The sequence below is a fragment of the Triticum urartu genome, chromosome 5 (genome assembly GCF_003073215.2).
Source record: "Triticum urartu cultivar G1812 chromosome 5, Tu2.1, whole genome shotgun sequence".
In the NCBI taxonomy this organism is placed as follows: domain Eukaryota; kingdom Viridiplantae; phylum Streptophyta; class Magnoliopsida; order Poales; family Poaceae; genus Triticum; species Triticum urartu.
The window spans coordinates 243,451,966-243,475,897 of record NC_053026.1 but is presented as its reverse complement, the minus strand read 5'-3'; positions in this window follow the sequence as shown (position 1 = coordinate 243,475,897).

The window sequence follows — 23,932 nt, the reverse complement described above, 5'->3', positions numbered from 1 at the left end:
GGACAAGACCCAATCCTAAGCATAGCACAAGATCGTGTAGTTCGTATGCTAAAGCTTTTCTAATGTCAAGTATCATTTCCTTAGACCATGAGATTGTGCAACTCCCGGATACCGTAGGAATGCTTTGGGTGTGCCAAACGTCACAACGTAACTGGGTGGCTATAAAGGTACACTACAGGTATCTCCAAAAGTGTCTGTTGGGTTGGCACGAATCGAGACTGGGATTTGTCACTCCGTGTGATGGAGAGGTATCTCTGGGCCCACTCGGTAGGACATCATCATAATGTGCACAATGTGATCAAGGAGTTGATCACGGGATGATGTGTTATGGAACGAGTAAAAGAGACTTGCCGGTAACGAGATTGAACAAGGTATCGGGATACCGACGATCGAATCTTGGGCAAGTATCGTACCGCTAGACAAAGGGAATTGTATACGGGATTGATTAAGTCCTTGACATCGTGGTTCATCCGATGAGATCATCGTGGAACATGTGGGAGCCAACATGGGTATCTAGATCCCGCTGTTGGTTATTGACCGGAGAACGTCTCGGTCATGTCTGCATGTCTCCCGAACCCGTAGGGTCTACACACTTAAGGTTCGATGACGCTAGGGTTATAAAGGAAGTTTGTATGTGGTTATCGAATGTTGTTCGGAGTCCCGGATGAGATCCCGGATGTCACGAGGAGTTCCAGAATGGTCCGGAGGTAAAGATTTATATATAGGAAGTCCTATTTCGGCCATCGGGACAAGTTTCGGGGTCATCGGTATTGTACCGGGACCACCGGAAGGGTCCCGGGGGTCCACCGGGTGGGGCCACCTATCCCGGAGGGCCCCATGGGCTGAAGTGGGAAGGGATCCAGCCCAAAGTGGGCTGGGGCGCCACTTCCCCTAGGGCCCATGCTCCTCCATCACCACCACGCCGTTGTGCTGCTGCTGGATGGAGTCTTCCTCAACCTCTCCCTCTCTCCTTGCTGGATCAAGGCATGGGAGACGTCACCGGGCTGTACGTGTGTTGAACGCGGAGGTGCCGTCCGTTCGGCAGTAGGATCATCGGTGATTTGGATCACGACGAGTACGAATCCATCAACCCCGTTCTCTTGAACGCTTCCGCTTAGCGATCTACAAGGGTATGTAGATGCACTCTCCTTCCCCTCGTTGCTGGTCTCTCCATAGATAGATCTTGGTGACACGTAGGAAAATTTTGAATTTCTGCTGCGTTCCCCAACATCTATATCAAGAACAATGAAATCTACAGACACATAATTCCTATTTGCAACAATAATAACATCATTAATCCTTCACATATGTTTCTTAATAGTAGAATCCGCAAGATGCAAGTTTAGAGAGCAATCATCAAAATCGCGGAATTCTAGCAAATCACACAAAGTTTTGGGGATAGTGGAGACACTAGCACCCAAATCACACAAAGCATAAAACTCATGATTTTAATTTTAATTTTAATAGTTTTTTCCAACTCATCATAGAGTTTTCTAGTGATAGAAACTTTCAACTCAAGTTTTTCTTCATAAGATTGCATCAAGGCATCAACAATATGTTCGGTGAAGGCTTTCTTTTGACTATAAGCATGTGGAGAATTTAGCACGGATTGCAACAAGGAAATACAATCAATTAAAGAGCAACTTTCATAATTAAATTCCTTGAAATCCAATATAGTGGGTTTAGCAACATCTAGATTTTTATTTCTTTCAATCACACTTTCATCAATTTCATCATAAAGATCTAAATACTCCGAATTTTTAGAACGCCTTCTAGGTAAAGGAAGATCATATTCAGTTTAATCTAGATTCATATTGCAAAACAAAGATTTGATAGGAGACACATCAATAAATTTTAGATCTTCATCTTGATTTTCATAGGAATTGGAAGAACACGCTTTAACAAAGGCATCTTTGGAAGCACGCATCCTAGCGGTTCTTTCCTTGCACTCATCAATGGAAATTCTCATGGCTTTGAGAGACTCATTGATATCATGCTTAGGAGGAATAGATCTAAGATTTAAAGAATCAACCTCAAGAGAAATTCTATCAACGTTCCTAGCCAAATCATCAACTTTAAGCAATTTCTCTTCAAGCAAAGCACTAAAATTCTTTTGTGAATTCATAAACTCTTTAACACTATTCTCAAATTCAGAGGGCATCTTATTATAATTTCCATAAGAGTTGTTGTAGGAATTCCCATAATTATTAGAAGGATTACTAGGATATGGCCTAGGATTAAAATTCCCTCTATAAGCGTTGTTACCAAAATTATTTCTACGAACAAAATTCACATCCATAGATTCATTGTTATTCTCAATCAAAGTAGACAAAGGCATATCATTAGGATCAGAAGAAACACTCTTAGTAGCAAATAATTTCATAAGTTCATCCATCTTTCCACTCAACACATTGATTTCTTCTATCGCATGCACTTTTTTATTAGAAGATATTTCAGTATGCCATTGAGAATAATTAACCATAATATTATCTAGGAGTTTAGTAGCAGCTCCTAAAATGATTTCCATAAAAGTACCTCCCATGGACGAATCTAAAAGATTTCTAGAGGCAAAATTCAATCTGGCATAAAAATTTTGTATAATCATCCACAAATTCAAACTATGAGTAGGGCAATTACGCACCATTAATTTCATTTTCCCCCAAGTTTGTGCAACATGTTCATGATCAAGTTGCTTAAAATTCATAATATCGTTCTAAGAGAGATGATCTTAGCGGGAGGGAAATACTTAGAGATAAAAGCATCTTTGCACTTGTTCCAAGAATCAATACTATTTTTAGGTAAATACAAAAACCAAGCTTTAGCACGATCTCTAAGCGAAAAAGCAAATAGCTTCAATTTAGTGACATCATTATCGACATCTTTTTTCTTTTGCATATCACATAAATCAACGAAGCTATTCAGATGAGTAGCGGCATCTTCACTACGAAGGCCGGCGAATTGATCTTTCATAACAAGATTCAACAAAGCAGTATTGATTTCACAAGATTCAGTATTGGCAAGAGGAGCAATCGGAGTGCTAAGGAAATCATTATTATTGGTATTGGTGAAGTCACACAATTTGGTAGTATCTTGAGCCATCGCGATAAACAAGCAATCCAACACACGGACAAACAAAAAGGCAAGCAACGAAAAGGCAAACGGAGAAAGAGAAGGAGAAGGAGAAGGGGATTGGGAAAGAGAGGGCGAATAAAATGGCAAGGGTGAAGTGGGGGAGAGGAAAATGAGAGGCAAATGGCAACTAATGTAATGCGAGAGATAGGGATTGTGATGGGTACTTGGTATGTTGACTTTTTACGTAGACTCCCCGGCAACGCGCCTAAAATTCTTCTTGCTACCTCTTGAGCTTGCGTTGGATTTCCCCGAAGAGGAAAGGATGATGCAGCAGAGTAGCGTAAGTATTTCCCTCAGTTTTTGAGAACCAAGGTATCAATCCAGTAGGAGGCCACACTCAAGTCCCTCGTACATGCACAAAACGATAGCTACTCGCAACCAACGCGATTAGGGGTTGTCAATCCCTTCACAGTCACTTACGAGAGTGAGATCTGATAGATATAATATTTTTGGTATTTTTGGTATAGAGATGCAAAGTGAAAAGGCAAAGTAAAAAAGCAAAGCAAGATTAAAGTGATGGAGATTGATATGATGAGAATAGACCCGGGGGCCATAGGTTTCACTAGTGGCTTCTCTTAAGAGCATAAGTATTCTACGGTGGGTGAACAAATTACTGTTGAGCAATTGATAGAATTGAGCATAGTTATGAGAATATCTAGGCATGATCATGTATATAGGCATCACGTCCGTGACAAGTAGACCGAAATGATTCTGCATCTACTACTATTACTCCACTCATCGACCGCTATCCAGCATGCATCTAGAGTATTAAGTTAAAAACAAAGTAACGCTTTAAGCAAGATGACATGATGTAGAGAGATAAATTCATGCAATATGAAATAAACCCCATCTTGTTATCCTCGATGGCAACGATGCAATACGTGCCTTGCTGCCCCTTCTGTCACCTGGAAAGGACACCGCAAGATCGAACCCAAAGCTAAGCACTTCTCCCATGGCAAGAAAAACCAATCTAGTAGGCCAAACCAAACTGATAATTCGAAGAGACTTGCAAAGATAACCAATCATACATAAAAGAATTCAGAGAAGATTCAAATATTATTCATAGATAGACTTGATCATAAACCCACAATTCATCGGTCTCAACAAACACACCGCAAAAAGAAGATTACATCGAATAGATCTCCACGAGAGAGGGGGAGAACTTTGTATTGAGATCCAAAAAGAGAGAAGAAGCCATCTAGCTACTAACTATGGACCCGAAGGTCTGAGGTAAACTACTCACACTTCATCGGAGGGGCTATGATGATGTAGAAGCCCTCCGTGATGACGGCCCTCTCCGGCGAAGCTCCGGAATAGGCCCCAAGATGGGATCTCGTGGATACAGAAAGTTGCGTTGTTGGAATTAGGTTTTGGCTCCCTCTCTGTTCGTTTGGGGGTACGTAGGTATATATAGGAGGAAGAAGTACGTTGGTGGAGCTCTGAGGGGCCAACGAGGCAGGGGCACGCCCTAAGGGGGGGGGCGCCCCCCACCCTCGTGACCGCCTCTCTGATGCCTTGGCGTAGGGTCCAAGTCTCCTGGATCACGTTCGGTGAGAAAATCACGTTCCTGAAGGTTTCATTCCATTTGGACTCCGTTTGATATTCCGTTTCTTCGAAACACTGAAATAGGCAAAAAGCAGCAATTCTGGGCTGGGCCTCCGGTTAATAGGTTAGTCCAAAAATAATATAAAAGTGGAAAATAAAGCCCAATATAGTCCAAAACAGTAGATAATATAGCATGGAGCAATAAAAAATGATAGATACGTCGGTGACGTATCACAGGCCAAGCCCGTAACACTGAGTGCGTTTACATCATCGGTGGTTTCCACCATGGCGAACTTGTAGCCGGTGCTGTTGACAAACCTGTTGAAACAGTCGCAAGGCTCTGTGGCCATGCAGTAGTGGTAGATGAGGACATGATGGCACACGCACAACTGGGCAACGGCAACCTTCTGATCTATGCCGGGACGACCGGCGGTGTACTGGAGGTCAATGCTGACAACCTTGTACATGTCTTGAGGAAGCAACTGCTCAACGTTGTTGATGTAGTCATCCACCACGGCTGGGTCGATGGTGTACACCACCGAGAGATCCGTCTCCCTCGCGTGGGTCTCCACTCTATGCTCGCCGGACTCCATTGGAGCATCGCTGGACATCCCCTCTCTGTGTCGTCGTGGGTGCGCTTGTTGTGTTGTGGGGGCGATCAAAAGGTTGAAGAGACTAAGGTTATAATGGTCATGGGAATTAAAGGGGAAGCCGAACGGCAAGGAATATTGGCAGGCCCTGATAGTAGTTTTAATTTGTAGCGCGTAACTCCATTGTGCCGCCCGTAACCGCATCGCGTGGCAACACGCACGGTGCAACTGCATGCATATGGGGCCCCCGACGTGATCGTGCGCATGCCCAACCGCTGGCAGAGCGCGCGCGGAGGGACGCGAGCAGAGCGCTCCATGATCGCCTCAATGGCGAGAAACTATATATATATGCATATAGCAGTTGAACACGCAAGGAAAAGTTGTCCACAAGCCGAGCGCGCTGATGGACGCGAGCAGAGCGCGCCCCGGCGCCTAACGGCGAGCATAGCACGCTGGAGCGCCTAACGACGAGCAGAGCTTGCCGATGGACGCGAGTAGAGGCCAGCACAGTGATACGTGGCAAATAAGATGAACTGTGCGAGCAATGTCGGAGACATCAAGCACGAATCATATTAGAGTTGTGTGTGCGATACGTGGCATACAGTTGATCCATCTGAGGTGTTTGTAATGGAATAAGCCGTGTGTGTTGCGGGCAAACGCTTGCTGGTATATAACCTTAAATTTAACCAAAAAAGTGTTAATGCATGTTACAAAAATTGTATAGCTGGAAACTATGTTCAAATACGACTCCAACGATATAATCTTTGGCGACATGCATTCGTATTTTATTAGTTAAATCCTAGTTATAAACTAGGATGGGGGTATAGTAGGTAATTAAATCATACACGTTTTTTGTATTAACCATATGTGTACGTGTCCTTTCGTCCTCCTCTCGCATGTCTTGTCACCTCGCTGCCGCAGACGGCTTACATCGCAAGCTTGCGCAGCGCAGAGGGGCGTTCTTTTGGCCAAATCGTGACACCAATGAATCATCGGTAAGCCCATTCCCGCGCAACCTCGCAGGTTCCCGCGCAAGCTTCCCGCCTGACTCGGTGAAATCCCCCAAAATCCCAATGCTTACCGGCCTGCTATAAAAACCCTCACGGCCGGCGAGTCCTGCGTCGCATTTTCCCCTCCCTGCCTGTAGCTTATATCATGTGCTTCTCCCAGAATCGCCAATGGCACTGGTCCGTCATCGTCGCTTAGCCACTCTGCCGTCATTAGGGGACAGCTCCAGCTGGGAGGCTACACCGGCGGCGGCGCAGTCCCTGGCGTAGTGTAGTGCACATGGCGGCCCTGTTGGGTGTGCGTGGAACACCCATCACACGCTCCGTCGCCGCTGCCCATCGGTAGCTGTTGCCGGCCGTCGTTGCCGCCACACCACTGTCGAAAGCCAGAGCCGTCTCCTGCTTCACCGCCGCAGCCCGAAGGCGGGAGGTGGCCGTCATGGCCGCCACACCACTGTCAGCCACCATGGCCATCACCCGCTTCGCCACCTCGGCCCGAAGGCGGGAGGTGGTGGTCGTCGCCGCCACCCCATCGTCAGACGCCGTGGCCGCCAGCCCATCCGTCGACCACAGGGATCATCACCCGCTCCGCCACCACCGCCCGGAGGAGGGTGGCAGAGGTGGAGGCCCGCATGTGCGTCAACGACCTTGCGCACTACATCAAGTTCCTGCGGGGGGAGGAGGAGCGCCTCATCGAGCATGCAAAGAGCCTTACAGCAGCCGTGGCCGCAGCACACGCCGACGTAGAGGCGAGGAATCAGGAGATCTACGAGTAGTCCGGCCGCTTTGAGAGGGATCGTCTGGAGTGGTAGTAGGCGTTCGAGCTGGCGAGCGTCGCTAAATGTGCAGTAGCGGCAGTCATCGTATTGCATTTCTCTAGCTCGTCGGTAGGCTCCTCCTCCTCCTCCGCCTCTTACTAAGCACGCTCGGCAGAGGAGAGGCTGCCGGAAGTAGCACAAAGCCCCTCCGTGGTAGTAGTAGTATTTAGGGGCTATTTTGTTCAGTTCATCTGACTATAGATGTGTGGTCGAACTGTACAATGTACTTAAAATTAGCTAGTATATATAGTTGAACTAGCTATTTCAGTATGTGGTTGGCAACAATTGGGGAAAAGTTTGGTCGGTTTAGCTGTTGAGTTGAACTGTTTGTATAAGTTAAGAATGACTGCTTAATCTATGCTTAATTACTAAATTTTAGTTGCAAAAATTAGATAGTGCTAGTGATTTCTAGCTGCATATTTTGACAAATCGCAGTGTTACAAGGACTGACAAATGGCAACGTTACTAGATCAACAAATGTAAATCTTTCCGGTTTGACAAATGGCAACATACCCAATATGACAGATGCAAATCTTACCAAATTGTTTGTACGTGGTTGCACACAGGTCATCCAAAAAAACTGTTTACGTTGAAGGGATGCACAAATCCCGTGTTGCGGATTTTCCCTCGACTTAAGGGGGAAGACCATAGCTCTCACTTTGCATACGGGTGTTCTATCTAAAAGATTTGCGATCAAGAGCTGCAGAAATCCTACTCGACACATTTTCTCTTGGCTTCCTGGGGAAGCCGTCGTTTGCGATGAGTGTTTGCTATTTAAAAACCGTATTAAACTACGGCTTGGGCGCCATTAATGTAGAGGATGCGAGCAAGGTGGGCAGCCACGGAAGTAAAGGGCTTGCTTCCCGGTGAGCCTGCGCGATGTACAGCTTGCACGCTTCCCAGTGAGCCTACGCACTGGACTACAGCTCGCACGCCTTTCGTTTAGTCAAGCACTCAAGCACCTGTCCGCACGACACCTCCTAGCCATTAAAAGAGGTAGGCATGACGTCACGTGAATGGTTAACAGAACACACACAATTTAAATTATACAAAACGTTTGAGATGTTACAGTGGCAGCTATTTGTTTCAAAATGCCTTTGTTGGATGTTATTCGAGTGCGCCTTCTCTCAAAATGGACGTGAAAAATACCACAGCATGTCGGGTGCCATTCCATTATAGCATGTCAAGTTTCATGAATTTCAGACGAGTTTTGGATTTACTAAAATTTAAAAACAAAGTATCTCAATGTTTTGCCGGCAATTAACAGTGCCCTGGTGTTTGAAATTCATTCCCATTTCTTGCATGGGACCTAAGCATGTCCTGAAGGACACAAATTTGATTTTTCAACCAATTTATATGCACTGGAGCTTGTGCGTGTAGTTAAAATTTGAATTATGCACATGAAATGCCTAGAAAATCTAGTTAATGTATTAAAATGTCCAAACGAACCCCAAAAAATTCCAAAAGTAAACACAACACTCCTGTTGTTCTATGTTGACACTAGAAATTTTTTGAAAGCAATAAGAGGCAACGGATATCGTTTCGTCCCCAAAGGTGGCACGTTCCCTACCGAAACCATCACGCTTGTTGTGAAAAGCTAAGGTTTGTGAGAAGCTTATACTCAAACCTGCCCCAAATGGGACAAAAAAATTACCATGGCATGTTGATGTTGCTCCATGATAGCATGCCAAGTTTCATGAATTTCAGACAACTTTTGGATTTACTAGAATTTAAAAGCCAGGTATCTCAATGTTTGCGGCCGAGTGACGGTGGCAGGGTGTTTGAAATTCATTCCCATTTCTTGCATGGGACCTAAGCATGCAACCAAGGACACATATTTGATTTTTCAACCAGTTTATATGCACTAGTGAATGTGCATGTAGTTCAAATTTGAATTATGCACATAAAATTCCTGGAAAACCCAGTTAATGTATAAAAATGTCCAAATGAACCACGAAAAATTCCAAAATTGAACACAACACTCATGTTGTTCTATGTTGACACTCAAATTTTTTTGAAAGCAATAAGAGGGGATACCGTTTCATCCCCAAATGCTTGTTGTGAGAAGCTAAGGTTTGTGAGAAGCTTATACCCAAACCTGCCCCAAATGGGACACAATTTTTACCATGGCATGTTGATGCTCCTCCATGATAGCATGCCAAGTTTCATGAATTTCAGACGACTTTTGGATTTACTATTATTTAAAAGCCAGGTATCTCAATGTTTGCGGCCGAGTGACGGTGGCAGGGTGCTTGAAATTCATTCCCATTTCTTGCATGGGACCTAAGCATGCAACCAAGGACACATATTTGGTTTTTCAACCAGTTTATATGCACTGGACAATGTGCATGTAGTTCAAATTTGAATTATGCACATAAAATGCCTGGAATACCCGGTTAATGTATAAAAATGTCCAAACGAACCCCAAAAAATTCCAAAATTGAACACAACACTCCCGTTGTTCTATGTTGACACTCGAAATTTTTTGAAAGCAATAAGAGGCAAAGGATATCGTTTCGTCCCCAAAGGTGGCACGTTCCCTACCGAAACCATCACGCTTGTTGTGAGAAGCTCTGGTTTGTGAGAAGCTTATACCCAAACCTGCCCCAAATGGGACAAAAAAATTACCACGACATGTTGATGCCGCTCCATGATAGCATGCCAAGTTTCATGATTTTCAGCCGAGTTTTGGATTTACTATAATTTAAAAACCAGGTATATCAATGTTTGCGGCCGAGTGACTGTGACAGGGTGTTTGAAATTCATTCCCATTTCTTGCATGGGACCTAAGCACGCAACCAAGGACACATATTTGTTTTGTCAACCAGTTTATATGCACTGGAGAATGTGCATGTAGTTCAAATTTGAATTATGCGCATAAAATGCCTGGGAAACCCAGTTAAGGTATAAAAATGTCCCAACGAACCCCGAAAATTTCCCAAAATTAAACACGACACTTCTGTTGTTATATGTTGACACTCAAAAAAATTTGAAAGCAATAAGAGGCAAAAAAATATCGTTTCGTCCACAAAGGTGGCACGTTCCCTACCGAAACCAACACGCTTCTTGTGAGAAGCTCTGGTTTGTGAGAAGCTTATACCCAAACCTACTCCAAGTGGGACAAAAATTTTACCGCAGCATGTTGATGCCGCTCCATGATAGCATGCCAAGTTTCATGAATTTCAAACGAGTTTTGGATTTACTAGAATTTAAAAACCAGGTATCTCAATGTTGGCGGCTGAGTGACGGTGGCAGGGTGTGTGACATTCATTCCCATTTCTTGCATGGGACCTAAGCATGCAACCAAGGACAAATATTTGATTTTCCAACCAGTTTATATGCAATGGAGAATGTGCATGTTGTTCAAATTTGAATTATGCACATAAAATGCATAGGAAACCAAGTTAATGTATAAAAACGTCCAAACGAACCCCGAATAATTCCAATTTTTTGACGACACACCTATAGTTGCATGTTCACTGCAGATAAAAGTTCTAGCAATTCAAACACCATCCTTTGTAGCTGTGACCCCATTACGTAATTCAAATCAAGACGATAAATCAAGTAGATCACACACAGTTTATTATCACCAACCGTGTGAGATGCAGCACAAAATATCTTGGAGCATCGTCAGTGTATAGTACGCCTATGGCTTACGCGAGAAGGTGCGTCAGCTATAGTCCACAGCCGGTGTGTCAAGAACACTAGCTAACTCCCCAAATATCATTTCACTGTTCATTCGTCGCCGGTGAAAGATGGAGACATGGACCCATGTCGTGAGGGAAACTTCGGTGGCCCACTCCGGCTAGAGCGCGGCCGTAGCCGCCAGGCGCGTGCTAACAAGCTTCGTGAGGGCGACCGCAGTCTACGTCTGGGCGGCCAAGGCAGCCCAAACGACTGTTGTTGCTTCTCAGGCAGCGACAGCGGCATCTGCCTCGGGATAGCAACTGGCGAGAGTGGTGTAGCAGCTGTCCGTTCCACAGTGGTGGCCTTAGCCCTGATGGAGGCCACCCACTACCATGTTGAGGCCGTCCAAACCCAGCTCATGGTGGTCACCGCACAAATCGAACGAAGCTTCTCCGACAATGGTTAGCAACCCACGGCCTAAGAGTTGGCAATCGCCGAAAGAGTTCGAGCAGCCGTCCGTTCCTGCACGGCATACCTTGCCACAATGGAGCCTGCCAGAGCCCGGATCGCGGCCGCCCACGCCTAGCTCATGGCGGCCTATTCCAAAGATATGGCGGACGCGGATGGCGAGATGCTTAACGAGTACGGTGCAATTGATGCCATGGAGCCCCTTCCCCAGGAGACCGTCGGGCGCGAGCTGGACATGGAGGCGGCGGCGGAGATCGACGAGCACCAGCCGTAGTAGAACTCTTTGTTTTGTTTAATTAAGAGTGCCGGTCTTTAATTTGGTAGTGTAATGTTTGGGTCGGCTAGCTCTATTTAATTGCTGAACTTGCTCGATTAAGAAGTTAGTCTCCTTTGTGTACCCAAATTATGCAATGACGTGGATGACCACTGTAACCAGGGAAATTCGAACCAAAAATTTTGATGATCAAACTCAACACACACGGTTTAAGCTATCTGAATTGTTTGTGATGTTCACATATCGTACACCGTTTTGAATAAGGAAACGTGTGTGATGACACTTTGCGCGCCAGTTTTTTCGCTGAAGCGATTCCAAATTTTCGGCTTCCGCAGAAATATCTACCTCCACACCCCCTCCCCCTTACCAAAAGCCACATTTCCCCTGTTTTCGCCATCCTTTCCAAGTTGAAACCATCACTCCTTGTTTGCAGCGCCACCTCCTCGCCGGCGACCCTCCTCCACGCTGCTCGGCCTAGCCTATCCAAGTAGGTAGTCCACACCCGACCCCCATCCTCCTTCTCCTTCCACATCCCACATGCCCCGACAGCCGGCGCGACCCTTCCACCCAAATCACCGACCCCTCCACGAAATAAGCGCCTCCCTAAGCCATGGTGCGCGCAGTATAGCCAGGATCCCAAGGACCATTTCGCAGCGGAGAAGCAAATCGCGGCTGCACGTGCGGATGAGGTCGCGATGGCTGCCTGTCGGATTTCGGGTTCTGGCAAAACCCTTGAGGTTCGAACACTGGGGTGAACATGAAGATCTCCCCCTCTCTAGCTCGCACACTCGACGGTCTCACGGCCTAGCTTCGACGGACTCAAAGAACACGAGACACAAGATTTATACTGGTTCGGGCCACCGTTGTGGTGTAGTACCCTACTCCAGTGTTGTGTGGTGGATTGCCTCTTGGACTGAGGATGAACGGTTACGAGGGAAGAACAGCCTCCTGAGGAGAGGTGTTCTTGTGCTTAGTGAACTAGTGTGAGGCTAAGGATGGAATGGCTCTATTCCAAGATCCGATCGATCCCCAGCTATGGTGGTGGCTAGTCCTATTTATAGAGGCCCTAGTCCTCTTCCCAAATATTGAGCGGGAAGGGATCCCACAACGGCCAAATTCGAAGGGAGACAACTAGTACAAGTTATCCTGACAAAGTAGTCCTCGCCTACCAAAGGCTGGTGGTGACGCCGTCTTGGGCTCTACAATGACCTCCATCCTGCCGTCCTGTGGGTCTTGGTCTTGTTGCAATGATATGGAAACCTTTGCCTGACACCTTGGAACTCCTTGTTTGTGCTTGCCTCCTTAGCACCAAAGAGGAAGCGAGGACACTACGCTTGCTGGCGCCCACCTGGCACCCGCCTGGTCTTGGTCGTCATGGCTTTACATTATTGGAACCTCGCGAGGTTCGCCTTACCTTGATCTCTCCGGCCCTCGTGAGCCAGCCTGGTGAGGCCGCCCCTGAGGAGGTCTTGCGTCTTCCGCCTCGCGAGGCTTGGCCCCTCGCGAGGGCCCTGGGTGTTTACTGGTGAAGATGGGCCGTACGGGGCCGCTGGTGGAGCCACTCTTCGGGCCGCAGGCAAGCAAGTCTGGGGACCCCCGTTCCCAGAACACCGACAGTAGCCCCCGTGCCCAAGGTGCGCTCGGGCTTGGCATAGAGGCGAAGCCAAAGGGCAAGAGCGGAGCGCCATGGGCCCCAATAGCCTACGGCCTTGGTCGACACATGGCGACTGATAGGACGTGGGCGTCTCCGCTTCCCCACGCAGCCTCGTCAACTACCCGACTTGACGGGTCCTTGCTACATGCAGGAAAAAGATCATTATTACCTTAGATCATGGAGGCCGGTGGTTGGCCTCCCCTTGGCTATAAATGGGAAGTGGGGGGCGGAGCCCCCGTCACCCGTCTCTTCCTTGCTTCTCCCGCTTCTTCTTCTTCCTTTCTCCACCCCTTGAAGTGACGCTCATGGCGCCTGTGAAGAGGCTCTCAGCCGCAGAGATGGGGAAAGATCGCTAGGAGGGGCCAGGCTTGCCGCCGCCCAAGAGGGGGCGCGGTCGCCCTTAAAAGCACATTACGACCCCCGCCGCGGCCCCTCACAGCCGCGGTGGCGCCTCTTCGCGTGGTGGCAGCCGCCTAGGTCGCGGCAGCCCTGTTGACGAAGTGAGGCATGCCGTGGTTGTGCGGCCTCCCCGGCCGCGCTTCCACTCGGTGGAGGTGATGCAGGAGTTCATCGTGTGGTCGGAGAACCCGGCTGGCACCTGGCTTCAGCTCCCACGGTTCTTCGTTGGCGAACTGTCGTCCGCAAGTCCTGGCGGTCTCTGGCTGCAGGCGGACGGTTGCTGCAGCAGGGCTTCATGGGTCACGGTAGAGATCTCCACCATGGGCAATGCGGTCCTGGCCCGCGGCTGGCAGACATTTGCCCGCGCGTGCGGGCTGGGCAGGCAGTGTGCCCCCCACTTCAAGTACGACGGCGACGCGACCCTCTTCATGAGGGTGTTCGGGGAAGATGGTCGTCGTGCCGGGTGCTGCCCCGAGGACAATGACGACGACGAGGTGCTCGGCCTTGGCGATGGTCGTGATGAGGAGGGAGGCGGGCCCAGCCATGTCTCGTCCAGTTACGGCGACTCTTCCTCCAGCGGCAGCTCTAGTAGGGGCGGCTACGACCAGCCGCCATGCCCGCTTCGAAGGCGGTAGTGGGTCGGCTCGTCGCCGCGCTCCGGAGAAGCGCGAGGAGGGGTCCGACTGAGCTCAGGAGAGCGCCGCGAGCCCGTCCTCGTGACCTGCCGCAGGAGCATGTCCTGCTTTTGTTTCGTTCTTCCTTTCCTTCCTGCATTAGACAAAGACAAGTATGGGGCCCCATGGGGGCGTGCAACAAACAATGATCTCCGGGTTGTTATGCTGTGTTTATCATTCATGTGCTGTGTTGCAATGTTATGATCTATGTGTGCACGTAGTATGACTTAGCTTGATGTGCCTGAAGTACACCCCGCTTCGCGAAACGCGTGTTTCTCCGTACTTGATGAGGAGGAACTGCGAAAATTTGCTAGGAGATCCGTACCTGGTCCACATCACTGTAGCCTGTTGGCTAGCACGTGTCACTTGCGTATGGCCGCGTCCCAGCTCCTCGTGTCACGGTACCCGAGGGGCACGGATCGAGGGGGTGCGCCAGCTTGCAGCTCGAACGAGGGTGCCTCGTGAAAAATAGACAGAACACTCACGAGGGTACAGGTCAAACGAAGAACCAAAGGCAGAAACAAGGGCAGGATCGAAGGAACAAGATCAGCAAGCGACACCGGAAAGCGAATTTCGGTTAAAGAGGGGCAAGCCAACTGCAAAAAGCGAATGAAAAGCCGCGTTCGGCACCTAGTCTAGTCTTCTTGTCTTCTCACCAGCGCGGAGCTAAGTGCTGCCACCAGTCGTGGGAGGGAGCCCCCGAGGCCCGAGGGCGGCACTCCTGAGACTCCGGGGCATGTACAGCCCCACTCATTATTACATGAGAGTGTCACGAGCGGAGATTCTTCACAGGCGCTGGGCCATGCTTCATCGGCACCGGGCCTTGCTTCATGGGTAGAACTTCCTAAGGTGCTAGATGTTCCAGTCGTTCTCGATGGGGACCCCATCTTGCGTCTCCAGGCGCGTGGCGCCAGGCCTGGAGACGTATGCGACCTGAAACGGGCCCTCCCACATGGGCGAGAGCTTGTGCAGCCCTTCCCTGGAGAGCACACACCTCAGGACAAGGTCACCCACCTCGAGCATCCTGGAGCGGACGCTGCGGCAGTGGTACCGCCGCAGCGCCTGCTGGTACCTCGCAGCTCGGAGCGAGGCTTCATGGCGGCGTTCCTCCCCCAGCACGAGATCCATCCCCTGCATGGCGTCTTGCCGCGTTTCATCAAACGCCAGGACCCGCATGGAGCGATGCTTGACCTCGTGTGGGAGAACCGCTTATGCTCCATAGACGAGGAAGAACGGGGTTTCTCCTGTCGGCCTGGTGGCGGTGGTGCGGATGGACCACAACATGGACTGGAGCTCGTCGTGCCAGCCCCTACCACAGGCTTTGAGCTTCTTCTTGTAGGTCCTCGTCTTGAGACCCCTCAGGACTTCTGTGTTGGCACGTTCGACGTGACTGTTGCTCCTGGGGTGTGCCACGGAGGTGTAGCAGATCTGCGTCCCAAGGTTAGCACAATATGTTTTGAAGAGATTGCTAGTGAACTGTGAACCGTTGTCAATGACGATGTGGTTAGGGACCCCAAACTAGCTCACGATGCCCTTGATGAACTTGACTGCCGACCCGTCTGGGATGGTGCGGACGGCTTCCACTTCCGCCCACTTTCTGAACTTGTTGATGGCGACGTAGAGGTAGAGGTAACCTCCAGGCGCTCGAGGGAATGGACCCAGAATATCCAGCCCCCAGACCGCGAACGGACATGAGAGCAGGATAGTCTGGAGGCCCTGAGCCGGCTGGTGGATCTGCTTGGCATGGAATTGGCAAGCCTCGCAGGACTTCACCAGCTCGGCCGCGTCGTTGAGTGATGTAGGCCAGTATAACCCGCTGCGGAAAGCCTTGCCGACCAAGGTGCGTGACGATGAGTGGTGCCCGCAGTCTCCGCCATGTATGCCAGCCAGCAACTCCTTCCCCTGTTCCCTGGAAAGGCATCGTAGAGAAACATCATTTGGCCGCTTCTTGTATAGCTCAACGTCCTGAATGCAGTACGCCATAGCCTGCCAGGCCACGCACTCCGCGTCTTCCTCCTTCTCCGGCAATGTGCCCTGCATCTATTATTCCTTGAACTCCTCGATCTAGCACCCCTCCTGAGGCTCGAGTGCCAAGAGGAGGCGCGCTCCTGAGGATGGGCCGCAGGCAGGGGCTCCCGAGACCGGCGGCTGAGGGAGCTCCTCTTGAGGTGGCGCTAGCTCCGTAGGCTGAGGTGCTGCTGAAGGCTTGAAGAGCCATTCCTCGGAGACGCCAGGCTCTTGGGGCAGCCGCTTGGATGATCTTCTGGCGATGTCATCGGCCTCTTGGTTGGTGCCACGTGGCACATGCTGCAGCTCCAGGCCCAAGAACTGCTTCTCCATTTTGCGTACCTCCGCGAGATATGCCTCCATGTGCTCGTCCTTTGGCTCGTACACCTTCCTGGAGAAGTTCACGAGGAGCTATGAGTCTCCCTTGATGGTGAGGCGCTTCACTCCCAGGGCCACCGCTTCCTTGAGGTCAGCGATGAGGCCCTCGTACTCTGCGATGTTGTTGGAGACCTTCTCGCCCCGCTGGAAGCAGAGTTGCACGGCGTAGTACAGTTTGTCCTGGGTGGGCGAGATGAGTACAACTCCAGCCCCCGCGCCATGGCGCGCGAACGCGCTGTCGAAGTACATAACCTAGCCGTCCGGTGCTTCATTCCCTGGTGAGAGGGATTGGTTTTTGCCTGCTTCGAGCTCCGGTGTGTCGGTCCATTCTGCCACAAAATCGGCGAGCGTTGCGCCCTTGATGACCCTGGTTGTGCTGAACTCCAGCTCAAACGCTTGCAGCTCGATGTTCCATTCGGCGACCCTCCCCACTGCATTGGGGCTCCTGAGCACTCTCTCCGATGGGTAGGCTGAGACAACCTTGATGGCGTGACCCTGGAAGTAGTGGCGCAACTTACGCGAGGCCACCAGGAGCGCGAGCAAGAGCTTCTGAGGCATGGGGTATCGTGCTCTCGCATCTCGCAGCACTGTGTTGATGAAGTACACTGGGTGCTCGACAAGGGTGGGAGAGCTGACAGAGTTTTTGGCTCCTGGGGACTGAGGTGTTTCTTGTGGACCGCCAGCTCAGGTGGCTTGATAACCGGCCAGTCCAGCCGTTGCCTCAGGAACATCATCTTGGTGCTGTGTAGCCTTATCCGGCTTGGCGGCTTCATTTGGCGAGCCCTTGACTTGGGGCTCCTCTCTGAGGGCCACCCGCACCGCGCTAGCGGAATGGGGTGTAGCAGACAGGTAGAGTACCAAGGGCTCGCGAGGACGAGGCGCCACCATCACCGGCGGGTTGGTCAAGTATCTCTTGAGGTCTTGAAATGCTAGGTCGGCCTTGGGGGTCGACTCGAATGGACCCTTCTTCTTAATCAGCTTGAAAAAGGGCAAGGCGCGCTCCCCCATCTTGGAGATGAAGCGCCCGAGCGAAGTGACGCAGCCTGCAAGCTTCTACATCTCTTTGAGGTTTTGTGGTGGACCCATGCCTTCGATTTCCTTGACCTTCTCCGGGTTGGCCTCAATCCCTCTGTGGGATACAAGGAAGCCCAGCAGCTTGCCGGAAGGGACACCAAACACGCACTTTTCCGGATTGAGCCGCAGCTCCACCTGGCGCAAGCTCGCGAAGGTCTCCTCCAGGTCCTGAATCAAAGTTCTTGCCTCCCGAGACTTCACCACAATGTCATCGACGTAGGCTTCAGCGTTCCTCCCGAGCTTCCTCCCCAAGGCGATGTGCATCAGCCGCTGGAAGGTTGCTCATGTGTTGCGCAGTCCGAATGGCATACGAGTGTAGCAGTATACCCTGCATGGGGTTAAGAAAGCTGTCTTTTCCACATCTTCCACTGCCATCTTGATCTGGTGGTATCCTGAGAACGCATCCAGGAAGCACAGCAGGTCACACTCTGCGATGGAGTCAACAATCTGGTCGATGTGCGGAAGCGGAAACGGGTCCTGAGGGCAGGCCTTGTTGAGGTTGGTGAGGTCGACACACATGTGTTCCTTTCCTCCTTTCTTTGGCACAACGACTGGATTCTCCAACCACTCTGGGTACCGGACCTCGCGAATGACGCCTGCTGCCTCCAGCTTACGGGTTTCCTGAACGATGAAAGACTGCTTCTCCGTGGATTGTCGTCCCGCCTTCTGCTTCACAGGGTGCACATTGGGGCACACCCTCAGATGATGTTCGATTACTCCTCTTGGGACCCCAACTAGCTGCTTGGGCTCCCTAGCGAATACTTCCTTGTTCGCTCGCAGGAAGTCCACCAACTCCTTCTCTTGAGCTGGGGCAATGTCGGCGCCTATGATAAAGGTAGCGCTAGAGGCCCCGTCCACGTCGACTGGTATCTGCCTCGTCTTGGCTTGACCTTGAGTGAATAGCTGCTTCTTCTTGGTCGGCGCAGCCCCCTTGGCCTTGGTCATGGCTTTGTAAGCCAGGAGAGCTGCCGCTGTGGCCCTAAAGGCTAGCTTGAGGGCCGCCACAGCTTCCTTGGTGTCCCCGGCCATGGTAAGGATGCAATTGCTTCCTGGCATCTTCATGAGGTTGTAGGCAGGATGGGTCGCCGCCATGAACTGGGCCAACGCCGGGTATCCGAGGATGGCGTTATACGACAAACTAATACGGGCGATGTCGAAGTCGATTAGCTCGGTGCGGTAGTTGTCGCGCGTGCCGAAAGTCATGGGGAGACGGATTTGGCCCAGGGGGTTGGAGGAGCCGCTGCCGACTCCGGAGAAGGACCGGCTGGGGCGGAGCCGCTCGAGCGGCACATGAAGGAGACTAAAGGCCTCCACAGAGAGCACGTTGAGGCCGGCGCCGCCATCGATGAGGGTCTTGGTGATGGCTACACTGCAGATGGTCGGAGTGCAAAGCATCGGAAGCACGCCCAAACCGACGGTGTTGACCAGGTGATCTCCTAAATCGAAGACCAGGTCGGCCTTGGGCGCCGCCCACCCCGGGGGAGCCCCCTGCCACGTGGAGGCAGCCTTGATCTGGCGAATGAACGACTTGATGTGACGGTCCGAGGGTGGCGCCTACGAGCCACCTAGGAGAGCCGCGACAACCGGGGGTGCTGGTCCCCCGAAGCGCGCGATGAAGAGGTCGCGCAGCTCCTCCCAAGAGGCCACGGAAGATTCCGGCAGATGGAGTAGCCAAGCATGCGGCACGCCAGCAAGGGCCATCGGGAGTCAGTTGGCCATGATCTTGTCGTCACCCCCGGCCTCCAGGACAGCCTCCTCGTACGCCAGCAGAAAGGTTGCCGGATCCACCGCACCATCGTAGCGGGGCGGCATCTCCAGCTTGAACTTGTGTGGCCACTACACTTGCCGCAAGACGGGGGTGAAGGCCCGGAGCCCCCCGACGCTACGGAGGGCGCCCGTCGATCAAGTTGGGGAAGAGGCGGCCCTTCATGAGAGCCGGTCGGAGAGGCGAGGCCGTCGAGGGGCGAAGCTCCGGCGCACCCTTACCTGGCGCGCCAAATGTCGGATTTCGGGTTCCGGTAAAACCCTTGAGCTTCGAGCACTGGGGTGCACACGAAGATCTCCCTCCTCTCTAGCTCGCGCACTCGACAGTCTCACGGCCTAGCTTCGACGGACTCAAAGGACACGAGATACAAGATTTATACTGGTCTGGGCCACCGCTGTGGTGTAATACCCTACTCCAGTGTGGTGTGGTGGATTGCCTCGGGCTAAGGATGAACGGTTACAACAGAAGAACAGCCTCCTGAGGAGAGGTGTTCTTGTGCTTAGTGAACTGGTGTGAGGCTAAGGATGGAATGGCTCTGGTCCAAGATCCGATCGATCCCCAACTATGGTGGTGGCTGCTACCTCTTGAGCACTGTGTTGGTTTTCCCCGAAGAGGAAGGGATGATGTATCAAAGTAGCGTAAGCATTTCCCTCAGTTTTTGAGAATCATGGTATCAATCTAGTAGGAGGCTACGCGCGAGTCCCTCGCACCTGCACAAAACAAATAAATCCTCGCAACCAACGCAAATAGGGGTTGTCAATCCCTATAGGGCCACTTGGGAGAGTGAGATCTGATAGATATGATAAGATAATATTTTTGGTATTTTTATGATAAAGATGCAAAGTAAAATAAAGGAAAAGTAAATAGCAAAGGAAATAACTAAGTAGTAGGAGATTAATATGATGAAGATAGACCCGGGGGCCATAGGTTTCACTAGTGGCTTCTCTCGAGAGCATAAGTATTCTACAGTGGGTGAACAAATTACTATTGAGCAATTGACAGAATTGAGCATAGTTATGAGAATATCTAGGTATGATCATGTATATAGGCATCACGTCCAAGACAAGTAGACCGACTCCTGCCTGCATCTACTACTATTACTCCACTCATCGACCGCTATCCAGCATGCATCTAGAGTATTAAGTTAAAAACAGAGTAACGCCTTAAGCAAGATGACATGATGTAGAGGGATAGACTCATGCAATATGAAGAAAACCCCATCTTGTTATCCTCGATGGCAACAATACAATACGTGCCTTTCTGCCCTTACTGTCACCAGGAAAGGACACCGCAAGATTGAACCCAAAGCTAAGCACTTCTCCCATTACAAGAAAGATCAATCTAGTAGGCCAAACCAAACTGATAATTCGAAGAGACTTGCAAAGATAACCAATCATACATAAAAGAATTCAGAGAAGATTCAAATATTATTCATAGATAGACTTGATCATAAACCCACAATTCATCGGTCTCAACAAACACATGGCAAAAAGAAGATTACATCGAATAGATCTCCACAAGAGAGGGGGATAACATTGTATTGAGATCCAAAAAGAGAGAAGAAGCCATCTAGCTACTAACTATGGACCCGTAGGTCTGAGGTAAAATACTCACACTTCATCAGAGAGGCTATGGTGTTGATGTAGAAGCCCTCCGTGATCGATGCCCCCTTCGGCGGAGCTCCTGAACAGGCCCCAAGATGGGATCTCGTGGATACAGAAAGTTACAGCGGTGGAATTAGGGTTTTGGCTCCGTATCTGATCGTTTGGGGGTACATAGTTATATATAGGAGGAAGGAGTATGTCGGTGGAGCAACAGGGGGCCCATGAGGGTGGATGGCGCGCCTGGTGGGGGTGGGGGCGCCCCCTACCCCGTGCCCTCCTGTTTTCTTTCTTGACGTAGGGTCCAAGTCTCCCGGATCATAATCTTCCTAAAAATCACGTTCCCGAATGTTTCATTTTGTTTGGACTCCGATTGATATTCCTTTTCTTCGAAACCCTAAAACAGGCAAAAAACAACAATTCTGGGCTGGGCCTCCGGTTAATAGGTTAGTCCCAAAAATAATATAAAAGTGGATAATAAAGCCCAATAATGTCCAAAACAGTAGACAATATAGAATGGAGCAAACAAAAATTATAGATACGTTGGAGACGTATCAAGCATCCCCAAGCTTAACTCCTGCTCATCCTCGAGTAGGTAAATGATAAAAACAGAATTTTTGATGCGGAGTGCTACTTGGCAGAATTTTTAATTTAATTCTTCTTAATTCTGGTATGAATATTCAAATCTGAAAGATTCAAGACAAAAGTTCATATTGACATAAAAATAATAATACTTCAAGCATACTAACAAAGCAATTATGTCTTCTCAAAATAACATGGCTAAAGAAAGTTATCCCTACAAAATCATATAGTCTGGCTATGCTCTATGTTCACCACACAAAATATTTAAATCATGCACAACCCCGATGACAAGCCAAGCAATTGTTTCATACTTTTGACATTCTCAAAACTTTTTCAATTTTCACGCAATACATGAGCGTGAGCCATGGATATAGCACTATAGGTGGAATAGAATGGTGGTTGTGGAGAAGAAAAAAAAGGGAGAATATAGTCTCACATCAACTAGGCGTATCAATGGGCTATGGAGATGTCCATCAATAGATATCAATGTGAGTGAGTAGGGATTGCCATGCAACGGATGCACTAGAGCTATAAGTATATGAAAGCTCAAAAAGAAACTAAGTGGGTGTGCATCCAACTTGCTTGCTCATGAAGACCTAGGGCAATTTGAGGAAGTCCATCATTGGAATATACAAGCTAAGTTCTATAATGAAAGATTCCCACTAGTATATGAAAGTGATAACATGAGAGACTCTCTACTATGAAGATCATGGTGCTACTTTGAAGCACAAGTGTGGTAAAAGGATAGTAACATTGTCCCTTCTCTCTTTTTCTCTCATTTTTTTATTTGGGCCTTTTCTCTTTTTTATGGCCTCTTTTCTTTCTCCTTTTTTTATTTGGGCTTCTTGGGCCTCTTTTATTTATTTTTCGTCTGGAGTCTCATCCCGACTTGTGGGGGAATCATAGTCTCCATCATCCTTTCCTCACTGGGACAATGCTCTAATATTGATGATCATCACACTTTTATTTTTCTTACAACTCAACAATTACAACTCGATACTTAGAACAAAATATGACTCTATGTGAATGCCTCCGGTGGTGTACCGGCATATGCAATGATTCATGAGTGACATGTATGAAAGAATTATGAATGGTGGCTTTGCCACAAATACGATGTCAACTACATGATCATGCTAAGCAATATGACAATGATGGAGTGTGTCATAATAAACGGAACGGTGGAAAGTTGCATGGCAATAAATCTCGGAATGGCTATGGAAATGCCATAATAGGTAGGTATGGTGGCTGTTTTGAGGAAGGTATATGGTGGGTGTATGATACCGGCGAAAGGTGCGCGGTATTAGAGAGGCTAGCAAAGGTGGAAGGGTGAGAGTGGATATAATCCATGGACTCCACATTAGTCATAAAGAACTCATATACTTATTGCAAAAATCTACAAGTTATCAAAGCAAAGTATTATGCACATGCTCCTAAGGGGATAGATTGGTAGGAAAAGACCATCGCTCGTCCCCGACCGCCACTCATAAGGAAGACAATCAATAAATAAATCATGCTCCAACGTCATCACATAACGGTTCACCATACGTGCATGCTACGGGAATCACAAGCTTCAACACAAGTATTTCTCAAATTCACAACTACTCTACTAGCACGACTTTAATATCACCATCTCTATATCTCAAAACAATTATCAAGTATCAAACTTATCATAGTATTCAACACACTCATAAGAAAGTTTTATTATTAATCTTGCATACCAAGCATAGTAGGATTTTAAGAAAATTACCATGCTATTTAAGACTCTCAAAATAATCTAAGTGAAGCATGAGAGATCAATAGTTTCTATAAAACAAATCCACCACCGTGCTCTAAAAGATATAAGTGAAGTACTAGAGCAAAATTATATAACTCAAAAGATATAAGAGAAGCACATAGAGTATTCTAACAAATTCCAAATCATGTATGGCTCTCTCAAAAGGTGTGTACAGCAAGGATGATTATGGTAATCTAACAAGAAAAGACTCAAATCATACAAGACGCTCCAAGCAAAACACATATCATGTGGTCAATAAAAATATAGCTCCAAGTAAAGTTACCGATAGAAGTAGACGAAAGAGGGGATGCCTTCCGGGGCATCCCCAAGCTTTGGCTTTTATGTTTCCTTAGATTATATTGGGGGTGCCATGGGCATCCTCAAGCTTAGGCTCTTGCCACTCCTTGTTCCATAATCCATCAAATCTTTACCCAAAACTTGAAAACTTCACAACACAAAACTTAAAGTAGAAAATCTCGTGAGCTCCGTTAGCGAAAGAAAATAAAAGATCACTTCAAGGTACTGTAATGAACTCATTATTTATTTATATTGGTGTTATACCT